This window comes from Manacus vitellinus, unplaced genomic scaffold (genome assembly GCF_001715985.3).
Source record: "Manacus vitellinus isolate BGI_N305 unplaced genomic scaffold, ASM171598v3 scaffold_3_pilon, whole genome shotgun sequence".
In the NCBI taxonomy this organism is placed as follows: domain Eukaryota; kingdom Metazoa; phylum Chordata; class Aves; order Passeriformes; family Pipridae; genus Manacus; species Manacus vitellinus.
In genome coordinates this window covers 27,862,720-27,875,588 of record NW_021940535.1, presented here as the reverse complement: position 1 = coordinate 27,875,588, position 12,869 = coordinate 27,862,720, and positions in this window count along the sequence as shown.

The window sequence follows — 12,869 nt, the reverse complement described above, 5'->3', positions numbered from 1 at the left end:
TACTATTTGCTTAAATCTGATAGTGTGTTCAGTGCTGTGCAAGACATAGATTTCATGCCACCTAGCCTGAAGAGTTTATAACACAGAGAACAAAAATAAACATCTCCAGGGCTTTAAATTAAAGAAAAAAAAATTAAACTAATATTCTCTATGGTACAAGAATTTATTTGAATTCACTCAAGCAAAAAGATAACATCAACATTTAACTGTGTTTAGTTACAAATATCAGACTGGAGAATTAAAGGGATGAATAGTATTTGGCTTTTAATAAAATCCTCCATTCTGCATAACCTCATTCCTTCCTTGATTCTACACCCCTGCCTCCCCCCCCCCAAAAAAAAAAAAAGGCAGAAAAAACTACATCACATTCCTTTTTATAATCATATCTTTCTGCTGAGGGGAAAAAGAGGCACAGCAGGAACTTTGAAAGATATTCTTAATTTATTACAAAAGTTTTAAACAGTGAACAATGAAGTTAGAAAATGTATTTAATACATATGTGCAACAAAACCTTGCATACTATAAAGACTTCATATTTAAAGCAACTCACATCCCTATAATCATATCATTAATTATAGTTGGACAAATTTAGTGTTTTTCTACACCTCTAACACAGTGGCAAGGAATAGAACAAGGATTTGCAGAAATTACATATCCCAGTATTTCTGTGATGGATATTTTCTTTCTCAGTGTATTGCTGCCAGATAAAAAAAGAATTGAATTTTTATTCAAAAGCTGGAACCATCTGATCATATGAAAATCACAAAAAAATCCTTCCCTATCAAGTCTAAAAAGTATGCTTGAAGAACAAATGCCTTTCCTTTTTTTCTCCCTGGGATTACTTGACAACCTAACACATGCACCCTTAATGTGCTCTGCTTGAAAGTCAGAATGAAAAATCTGGGAAAAATCACCACACACAGTGTAAAAGAGCAATGCAAAAGGATGCTCTGTGCCCCAATATCTACGGTTGCACATAGAAAGGATTTATCCACTGTGTGAAGAGCAAAAAACCCCAGGGTTTGTTCCAAGCATATATCTATTACCACAAAAAAGGCTAAGGCAGCTCAAATCCAAACATTTCGGCAATGAGGGAAGACTTTACTCTGAGTTTTACCTGTTTCATAAAGTAGCAAAGACCAAAGTAGAATTGTGTAACCTTAAAAGAAGGAGCTACCTTTGAAATTCCCCTATCCTGAAATATTGTTAGATGCAGAACTTCAAGCAGGGTATTTTGCCACCAACATAGAATATTGTCAGAGAGATTAGAAAAACTTTTTTTTTTAACTAAACAAGATTTAATTTTTCTATTTTCTTGAATCAGGGATATCAGCGTCTTGATATTTCTTTTTGATAGCAGAAAATCATCACAGTCTATGATGATAAACTTTAACTAGTGCACATTAAAATACCTATTACAGTTGTTGATTTCATCACAATCAGTAACTGAAGATCTCTGACCCTGTTCATGATGTTTGTCTCCATCCATTTAATTTTCATTGAGTTATGGGAAAAACAATGAGTGTAGGGCTGGGAATTAGGACTCCTGAGCTGTTTCCAGATCTGCAGTGCTTTTTATGAGCAGCCTTGCTGGAAGGTATTTGCAAGTACTCAATGCTTTTAATTCTGATTTGTTGGGACCAGTGGGTGCCCAGCCTCTGCAAATGCTAGGCCTTGATACTTGGTGAACTTCAGTTGCCTCAGCTATATAATTTAGACCATAATGTGTGCATGCCTCACGGAATGAGTAATTAATTAATGTTTCCAAAACATGTGGAGAGCCTCTGGTAAAATATACTGTGAATATGCAACAAAACCATTGTTCACTTTGGTGTGCACTTCCTGGATTCCAGCTTTCTAACCAAGCAAGATCAAGTATAAGAGAAAGTAACAACAGTTTTCAAAGTGCACAAAGTCTGAGGAAAAACACAAAAAGTGACACTGGTGATATTACACCCACATGGCAGCTGACTGGAGAAAGCTTCACTAACCAAGCACTTTGTGAATCTCATGTTTTTCTGCACTGCAAGCTATTCATTGAAAGCTGCAGCCTTACTGCACATAAACAAATCAGTATCTTTCCATAGCTGAGGGATGCCAGAAGCTGAAGAGAAAAACAACAACAAGACAAAGGCACATACCATCAGAAAAGAGAGAAAAAAAATAAGACACCAAAGCACTCCGAGCTCCATAGCTAATGGAAGAAGTGCTTGAGATGGCAAAGTGCTTAGTTGCAAGCCCAGGGGCGTAGTAGCATAGCAGGATAGAGACTCGCCATGCTTGAGTTATAACATGTGGATCCTGGCTAATATGTTGTTAACACAGTGCTGAAGGCCAAATTCTCTCTCAGTAGTACAATTTGAGCTGAACAGTGCCCTGAGGACACAGAGCTGGAAGGGGCAACAACCCAGCACATTTTTGAAATGTTATGAAAATAAGTGAGTGTTGCTCATGTTGGGAACGGCTCTCAGGAGAAGATTACACAAATATAAAAAAATGAGATGTTGAGCTCTCCTACAGCAAGTAATTAGAAACTGCAAATCATATCTGGCTCTTTGGGGGTGTCTTTGTACTACAGATCGAAGTGCCTTTAAGTGTTAAAAGAAATTCAGAAGCCTTTTTCTGCTCATACAAGGCCTGATCTTCAGTGAAATGAATATATACACTAAGACTGGATTTAGCAGCTTTTGGATTAAAATCCTAGTGCCGGGAAGAACTGCACAGAAGAAACATTGTAAGAGCAGTGTACTTCAGCAGAGAAGTAGGCTGTAGAAAAATATGTAAATAACATTGAATCTGTTTCTGGTAAATATCTAAGTGCTTCTCCTGCTGTCATTCATTCTCACACTGAATTTCTTTCTCTCTTGTACATTGTGCAGATTTGTTAGTTAGGTACTACTTGTTTTAACTCTGTTTACAGTTATATTTTAAAACAGAAAAAAAATTAATCTGGACTATTCAGTAAAACTCAGGGAATCTACAATGACTGATATTTAGATTCTGCAGAAAATACAGATAATTATTTCTTATGGATGGCTTATCAACTCTTAAGATTTAGATAAATATTTTATTTGCTATTTGATGATCTGTTAAAGTGCCTGAGAAATTATCTACTTTTTTCCACCTACCTCCTACTTGTGATGTATGAATGAAAAAATAGCTTTTTTCCTCATCTGTTGTAAAAAACATTCTTCTCATTTACAAGAACCAAAAGAACAAGAAGAAGGAATGAAAATCTGAAGAGAGTGTATAAAAATGAGTCAACTGTGTCACATTTGCAGTCACTTCACGGTACATTGAATAATAACTCATACCACCTCTTTTTTTTTTCTTTTTTTTTTAGCAGTGAAACATAACTCTGAACTAGTCTTTGCACAGGATGGAGTTTGGCCTCATACATAGAATGTTGCCAGTTCTGCCTCACATTCCTGCTTGGGAACACGCCTTTCCCCAAACCAGAGGGATTCTTGAAGGAACAGGAAGGGTGGTCCAGGGTCACTACCTAATGAGTCACACCTGCCTTGAGAGGTCCAGGAAAATAAATGTTATTAATTTTTTCAAAGACATCTTTAAATGATGACTTGAGGACAGTTAACACAGGATCTAGTTTCTGGAAGTAGGTAATTATTGAGTTTTAATCTAGCAATATATAAATACAGCAGTGCAGCACAATCTGGCTTAGACTTAGTCAGTCAAATATAGGAAAGGGCTCACATTTTTAAAAGTTTAGGTGGGAAATCCTTAGGTTGTTGAGGCGGATTTTTCACTGTTGGACAATTTGCAACACTAGGTGTTTTTCTAAAGAGTACAATGAACTTCAAGCTGAACTTGGTGCTGCAATGATGCTCTGTGTACTTGTCTTAGAGAAGAGCTCAGACATGAGAGTTTCTGTTCCTAAAATACATGAAACAATAACACAAACAGTACCCCACCACTCTGTATGTTTGTTTCAGTGGAGTTATACTAAAAGATATCATAGGCATCATCAATTCAATCCAATTTAAAAAATGGTCTTTTGTGGTACATTTGTTTAAAAACCATTTATGCCTGATTTGCTGCTTTAACTTGGTAAAATATATTTATGTCAAGATTCTTGAAAACTTCTCCAACTGCTGTTAGTGAAATGAAGTTAAAAACAGAAACAGTATGTCCTAGAAATAGAATTTGCTCTTTCACCTGCAGTATTTCTCCGGGGGTTTTTATATATAGTTTTATTTGTTCTAAATAAAAAAACAGACTCTCTGGCAAAATCTTATGACAAAATTCCAAAAAATTCACCTCTTAAAATTTGGTAGAGAACAAATCTTCTTGTTATATAGATTTCTGCGAAAAAGGCATTATTTCCTTTCCTATTTGCTTGTTAATCTGGAACAGAATGGCAGGAAATTATTACAACATATAGTAACGTGAAGAGGACATTTATCCAGGTTTCTGGCAAGGAGTTCAGTGATAAGAGAGAATTCTCATAGGAGATACCACTGGGACCATAATGAGAAGGAAAAAGTCTTACAACCATCTACTTTTTATTTAAATATTTTATTTTAAATTTGATTCTGAAAATCGCAGACAATTTCAGTTTCCTAGGAAACCTATCTATGAAGGTGATTTGTCACTGCTTGTTATTTTGTCATCATTCATGCCAGTGCAAAGTGAGTTAAAACGCGACTAGCTTTGTGGTAGCATGAATGTGATCTAAATGTAAGTTTTGCACAAGTGCACAGCAATGAATAATCACGCTTTTGGGTAAAAGTTGTTATACTGATGATTATACAGACTTACTGGAGACCCAAACAATAAGCCTCGAGGGTTCTGTTTTGGAGATGCTGTGTTGAATGCTTACAAGGCCTTAGCCTCAGAATGGCTAGAATTAACTTTTAGTCTTCCTGTCTTTTAGTTTGAATTGTCAGTTGTCAATTAGTTTTCAAACTTATATTCATGAAGCGCGTGGGAAATAATAATAGCAATTTTAAAGCTAGGACATCTACCTATATCTTTACATGATAGTATATTCCTGGAAAATTTTTAAGGAATAATAAATATTTTAACACAAAAAACCAATTTTAATTCAAAGAAAACTAGCAACAGAGCTGTTTAAAGTTGAAAATTTAGAGTCACTCAGGAAGAACAGTGATAAAGGTCTTATAAGGAGTTTCTTACCCACCCTAGGACTTTGTGGAAGATCCTCATTTCCAGTCAACATTATAGCTTTCTAAGTGGCACCAAACTATACTCTGTAGACTTCAGATTCTTTGTCTTCTGTGAGGCTGTCTGCACCCCGTTCCCAAGTCCTTGCTCTGACTGTCCTATTTGGCCCACCTTGTAGCCTTGAGCAGATAGGAATTGCGTAAGTGCCTGACTCCTATTCCACAGCACTCCACCTCACCCTGTTGCTCTGTTCTGGGAAGAGAGACATAACTACTGAACAAATGTAGAGCAAACAAATAAAACCCTCAAAACAAGTAAATTCTATTATAGTAATTGCTAAAGTTCATGGCCCCTAGTTAGTCATTGAATCTTTCTTGCAAAACAAATTGAAAGAGTCAGTTGAGTTATGATGTCTTTCTCTCCCAAAACATAACAGTTATGGTTAATTCCCTCAAATTTGGAAGCCCTGTGTCCTTCCTCTTCTACCAAACCAGAAAAAGTGGTATTCAACATGGTTTCTTATCATTCAGATAACTCTTTTATCTTTTTATTGTAAGGTACCAGGCTATCTCATGATACTCTGGATTTAACATTCCTGTCAAAGCTGGTCCAAACGTTCATATTCAGTGATGAACGCAAATGTTTGATGATCAGGGTGTAATAAATTTTTCTCTTTTACTGTCTTTTTTTCTAAGGTGAAAACAGGGATATTTACTGTGATAGTCTCTGTTTTGTGGCAAAGGGTAAGAAATTCTTGGAATCAGACTCTGAAGGTGGAGGAATCCAGTTCTAGGTACAGGAATGCCTTAGTTGAAAAGTTGCTGCCAGTTTCCACATTACAGGAGATGCATGGTTTTGGATGCATCAAGAAGCAGAAAAGAAATTAGGAATGTCACAAAAATTAGATAGCTTCTGTTTGAATTCTTACAAAACTTTCAGTTTTAGATTTAGATGTGAATATACAATGCATTGTCTTAGTAGCCAGGGTAGAGGAGACATTTAAAATAAAGCTGAAGGAAAACTACCAAATTCAGGAAAAAAATTCAAGTTAAGATTGGATTCTCACTTCAAATTAAATAGAAGCATGAACAAACTGGTGTAAACTAGAGTTGCTCAATTGGTTTAACCAGAGGAAAGCAAGGGCATGTGTTGCACTGTGTTGTAAATCCACATTCTTTTCTTCTTAAAGGACAAGGCAGCTCTTACTCCTAATCTGAACAGGAGAATTTATGCAGCTACACTGACACAATCATAAGAAATGACATGGGAGTTCAGAATGTATTTTCTATAGGGGCAGGATGCTTTCCATTAGGTGATGTGTTACTCATGTGCAGTGTAGAAAACTACCAGAATTAACTCTTGAGGCTTTCTCCCTATTCTGTATTCTGCTACCATTCATCTAATCTTGCCAAGTCAAACTTTGCCTTGCTTTTCGCTTTTCTCAATGCTGATTGAAAGATGTTTTCAATGAGAATTACTAGTACCGACAGGTTTGGCTGTAGTCCTAATGTAATGCTTTTGCTGAAGTGACTCAGCAGGCGAATCCCTTTAACAGATATTAAATGTCAACCTAGGAGACAAGTAGCCCCTGCTGAAATCAATATCTGCTAGTATAGCAGTCATTTAATGGTATTAATTAAAACAGCAGGCTGCTTCTCCCACAGAATTAAAGATAAAATCCACATAAGAAGGTGATCTCTCTATATCCTCTGCCTTTAAATTTTTTAAATGTTAAGGCAGGTTTATTTGGAATTGAACTTTTTTGACAAAAAACTGCTTTTACAAGCTGGATGTTTATAAATGTCCATAATAGGTGTATCCCTTTGTAACATGATGAAAGTGTCAAAATCTGACAAAAGGCTGACATACTAATAAGCTGTGTTTGGATTGAAAACAAGTGGAGAACAACCATGAAATTCTACCTCACTGACAAAAATAACAATGAAAATAACATCTCAATGATTTGAAGAAAATTAAAATAATGTATTCTTAAGGTTCTGATTACCAGGACATGTGTGTATTATTTTAGTGGAAGAAGTGTTATTTCAGTGTACATTCTGATTGGCAATTTTATATGCTGGAATAAGATATTATTATTAACAATAATAAATATAAGGTGAAAAGGTAACGGTTGCTGTTTTTATTAGCTCATATCACCCCAGGAAGCTGAAATTGTAAGAGACAAGGAAGTCTGTTATATTTATAGGTGAATTAGCAGGGACACACCCCACCCCATGTTTGCTTATACCTGTCACCAAATGATTCCAGTTTTCATAATTCAAATTGGAAAAAACTTTAAGGGTGTTGATAAGCATTTGAGTGGAAGTGACAGCTCCTTTAAGGGAACACATAATTCAGTCTTTATCAAAAAAACAACCAATTAAAGGCAGCAGAGACACTACTGGGCGGGAGGGGGGTGGAATAAAGAAGAGTGTTGCAATTACAGATTTCTTAATTACAACCATGAAATCAGAAGAATCCTTTAAGTTCCTGAACTGTACTGGACAGGAAGGGTTTTGTTTTCCATTGTAGAAGAAACTTGATTTAAGTACTTCAAATGATTAAGGCCTAATATGAAGCCCGTAGGGCACTGTAGGACTTTCTTTCTTATGTTTTGTTTCTTTGGAAATGGAATTAGTATTTCTTGAACACAAGAAAGGTGATCCAAGCTGAAGTTGGGAAAAAACCCCTGTCTTAAGTGTACAGCAAAACTATTATTTGGAAAGAGACAGGTAGAAAAAAGGAAATATCAGCAGAGACACAGATAGCCCTTATTTTCCAAGACCTGATTTTGGGAAACTAAATAATAGAGCGCTAGAGACTAAAGCAGCCTCATTTGCACTTCGCTTGGGGGTGAAGTTCTGCAGGAATGGTTTTCTGCAGCTTTGGTTTTCTTTGATCTTCTGTCAATGGAGTCCTTTCATTAGTATAACAGTCCCTAAAAATTGTGGCATTATTTCAATGTTTGGTGGTTGAAGTGTAACAAATTCTATATCACTATTGTGTACATACTTTGAATAAACACGACATATGGTGTCTTAATAAGAGTTGCATGATATTTCTGAAAATCTTTCTAATGTAAGTAGGAGTCATGGATGTTAAACAGTATCAAAATTTAAGTCAATTTTATGTAAAGACCTGAATATGGATAAGTATCATGGAATTGTAGAATAGTTTGGGTTGAAAAGGACATTAAAGGTCTCCTAGTTCCAACCCCCTGCCATGGTCAGGGACACCCTTCACTAAACCAGGTTGCTCAAAGCCCCATCTGACCTGGTCTTGAATACTTCCAGGGTTGGAGCATCCACAACTTCTCTGGGTAAGCTGTTCCAGTGTTTCACCACCCATTTCTTCCTCATATCTTCTCTAAATCTGTTATCTTTCAATTTAAAACCATTAGCCATTGTCCTATCTATATATGATTTTACATTCGTCTGAAAAATTTGCTTTAATGTCCAATTTATACCTCTTACTCTTCCAATAAAAAAAAAAAAACACGTTCCTCACTACTAATTATACATGCAAAAGGCTTATGAGAAGCACCCATGTATAGGAAGACTGAAATGAAGCTAACAGGAAAATCCTATATCAGATTACAAATTTGAGACAAAGTCAATTAAGTCATAGTGTTAATGAGAGGAAGCCCTTGTTGAAGTGATAACTTTGATTCCTTGAGTTCAATAAAGCTGTAATTAATTTGGGTTCAGCCTTCTTTGCTGGCTGAAATTTGAAACTAAACTTTTAAACAGAAAAGTTATGGGAAAGCAATTTGACCCTTCTGTTTACCTTCCACATATCAGGCTAATTTTAAAGCAAGAATGACTGTTGTATAACTAATAAGAATTTAGTGAAATTATTATGACTCAATGCTTTAAATGATACTTAGAAAAGCAATTAGAAGTCATTGAATTAATGCATGCTATTTAATAGCTGACCTGGCTAGGCAATTTGTAATCTAAGATTAGAAAAGATCACTAAAGAGTAAGACTTATCTGCCCATCAGACTGATCTCATTAATAGTGATCAATATGTCTTTTCCCTGACTGTAAGTATGAGACAGTAAAAGAACATCCACACCACTGTCAGGGAGAGAAATTATACATAATTGTTGGAAGCATTTAAAGAGATAGTTAAAAAGAATTCTTCCATTCCTGAGTCAATTCAGCACAAGAATTCACTAATAATTCAATGAGAGTGATTCTGACTATTGAAATATACATAAGGATAGACTTACAACTGGTTACCAGGGAAGAATTACCAAAAAAACTCGCAACCCCTTAAAAACTCTGACCAAAATATGAGGAATCTGGGCCCAGATTTCACCTCCCTCTTGAAGAACTAGTTTCATTAAAAACAGGCTGTATTCTGCTGACAGACATGTTTTGTGTCAAAAGCCATTACGGAGATACTAACATATCAAAATTTTTTGACCAGTGAAAATGTTCCCAATACCATTACAGTAATCTGAGAACATTATGATTGTGTGGGAACTGTCACTGTAAAGTAAGGTAAAGTAGTACTCTTATAGAGAGAGATTTCTAGAGGAGACACTCATATTTGTCATTCCTACAGGAAGAAATCCTGATGGTTTGCCCTATTATTCGTCGTCTATCTTACCATTGTTAAATCTAGCTGAATTTGCAAAAGGGTAGATCATCTAATGATGGGCTATTTTCCTCCAAAGTCAAAAGTAATCCAAGGACAGGGCATCGTGTTTTGGCAGAAGGTTTAAATGTCGTCCAGTTTTGAGAGGATTGCGGTTAATGAGCACCAAACCCACATACTAGCCACGTGAAATGGCAAAGATTCATAAAATAGCAGAAATCAAAATGTATAAAAGGAGTCTTTATTCTTCTTCCAGCAGTACCTAGAATGAGCTCTGTATTTTTTTTTTCCAGGATAGACTCATTCAGGAAGAAAAAGTGGAACTTTTTATTCACTAGTGGGGCCAAACTCGCTTAATGCTTGCCAAACCTTCACCAAGCAAAAAATTGCCAACAGTGATTAGAGTTACAATGGTAAGAGATATATAATGTTCTTATTGCTTGAATGTTTTGTTTTTATTGAGGAGGTAAGAAAGAGCATTATAAAATAAATAATCAAAATAATAATAAGGCCCACCTATACCAAACATTGTCCAGTATGTGACAAGAATGAGATTACAAGAGGAAAGCAAAGCAGTAATGGCATACAAGCAGAACTGCATTGGGAAGAATCTGACCCCAGATGCTGACATATACACTCAAAAACTGGCGGTCACGCACACCACTGTGGTATTTCTCCATTCGTATGCTGAAGTAAATTTATTGCTCGCAATTATGGAAACAGAAGACATAAAACTCCTCATTTTGTTAATTAGGGAAAATACTGGGAATGTTACATAGTTTTAGACAGTTCTATGAACTAAGCTTCAGTGCCCTAAATCTGGTTATATTACAACAACTGCCCCCACTATGGGCAAATGATTGAAGTGCAGATCAGGCAAAGTGTGGGGAGCACCTTAATACTGCTGCTTTTCTCAGTAAAACATGTGGATTGAAAAAACAATGCCACTACTGCTTCGCTAATAGTTCAACATCACATATTTTCTCCTTGGAAAATTGTGTGTGTAAGGTATTCCAGTGATTGGGGACAGTAAAATAATAATCTAGCTTTTAAAATAAATGCATTGTAATGTCTCTTTGTGTGTGTATGTGCATATATGTCAGTATGAACATATATGTATATATATGTATGTGCGTGTAGAGAATTTTTTTTAACAGTGTTTCGGAATTTACATGTAGAAGAATCACCTATGTAAAAATAAAAATTTCACTCTTTCTGTTACTGGGAGGTGACTATTCAGCTAGATAGATCCCCCCTCAGCCCCTCTCTGGTTCACTTAGAGAGATTTTGACAGCAAGAATTAGGACCAATTTCAATCTTAACTGATTCACATCCCTTCTGGATTTTGTCCCAAGTGTATAAAAATAGAAAATTATAACAGGATTAGATTGCTGCACTTCCCTGTTTATTAGCCATTATTACTCATTGTATTGTTTGTTTCATTTGTTTGTTTTGCTTTTGCTTCCTGACAAGACCATTGAAGACTGCCTGCAGAGAAACCACTTACTCAAATTGCTCCTTGTGGAGGGAAGGCAGAGTTTTAGAAATGAAGCTTGGAAAGCTAAGCAGCAGATTCTGCCTTCTTTTCTATGTAGAGAAGGTTAATTGACTTTGTTGCCAGTTCTGTCAACAGCTGGGGATGAATTCACTACCTCTGTGCAAATTTCAGGTTATGAATAAATAGAATATGATGGCTTTAACTCAAGATTATGTGATTATTAATGTTATTTGGCTACAAAAGTGGCTTATCCTAATACCACATACAAATTATATGCCTTATTCTGTTATAAATAGAAGATTTAATTGATCAGTGAAAAATGGAGGCAGGCAGTAGAGGAAGAAGCTGTGGTGGCTGAAAGAGGATCAACATGAGCTGCAGGAGAATGCTAGTAGTGCCATCCCAACCTTGCTGCCAAAGTGTTTTACCAAGCACTGAGGCTAAAGGTAGACTCTTACAAGTGACAGGTAAGCAAGCTTACTCTTACCCTATTGAAAGACCATTATTTTCTCCTACTGATGCACTGCAAGAGCCTGAAACTTTAGATTCCTAAGGTGTCTTGAGTGTCTAAGTAAGTTCAGAAAGGTTTTCTGAGATGCTTTCCTGAGTGCACAAATAGCATTTTAGGCTACCAAGTGCTTGGATAAGTGCCGGCCTTTGAGATGTGATGAAATTAGACCAAGAGGTTACAGAAAGCTTTGCTTTACATTTGCTTGCTTGAGAGCAAAGTGGAGTTAGCAACTTAAAGGCAAAAATGTTCACCACTAATTGAAAGAGCATTATGGCAAACTGACATGTTTTTCTAAAGCTCTGTGTGTAGTCTTTTAATTATTCATGTTATTAAATTGAGTAGCAATCAGTGGAAGTATGCTTTCTGTTTCTCAGTACTATCAAATCTGTCTTGAGAAACTTTACATCCCTATTTCCTTTTTTTCTTAAATAACATTGGATTATCACTGGATCCAAATTCCTGGCCTTCAAGCATCATGAGTGAAATGATAGATGATTCCTAAAAGATAGTTGACTCTTGAAAGCTGAGGCATATTTGGCATAGAGAAATGTTAAGAAAAAGAAATTCTTGTCTCCCTGTGTTAAAGGGTACCTTCTGCTAGGTTAATATCCAATATATCACCAGAAAACACTCTTATATAACTAAGAAGAGACATCATACTTTAATTTGACCACAATTTGGATATAGTACATCTAGTTTAATTATAGGATATGGATAATTTTTTTCAGTGTCTCTGCCAACCTGAACTCTACACATCAGCAGATTTATATAAAAATCTTATTTCTGTCATCTATGCCTGGCATACATGCTTACTTATATGTCTTTAACTGACTGTGGGTAGATTGTTTACAGTCAAGGGATCTTCATTGCATCCCATCTTCACTGCTCAAGAACTGTTGTTCTACCAGGCCTGTTTTTCTCCAGACTACAGTATCCTGTTAGAGTTGTAAATACTCCATTTTCCATAGGATAACTGCTTGTTATTGCTTTCTTTATAGAAGGTTAAAAAGTTGCACTACCCAAAGCTAAACAAAAGCAAAACAATTTAGCCATACACTCCTGGTCAATACAAGAATTTGCTGTCACAGCTGAACTAAGTAAGACAAAGCT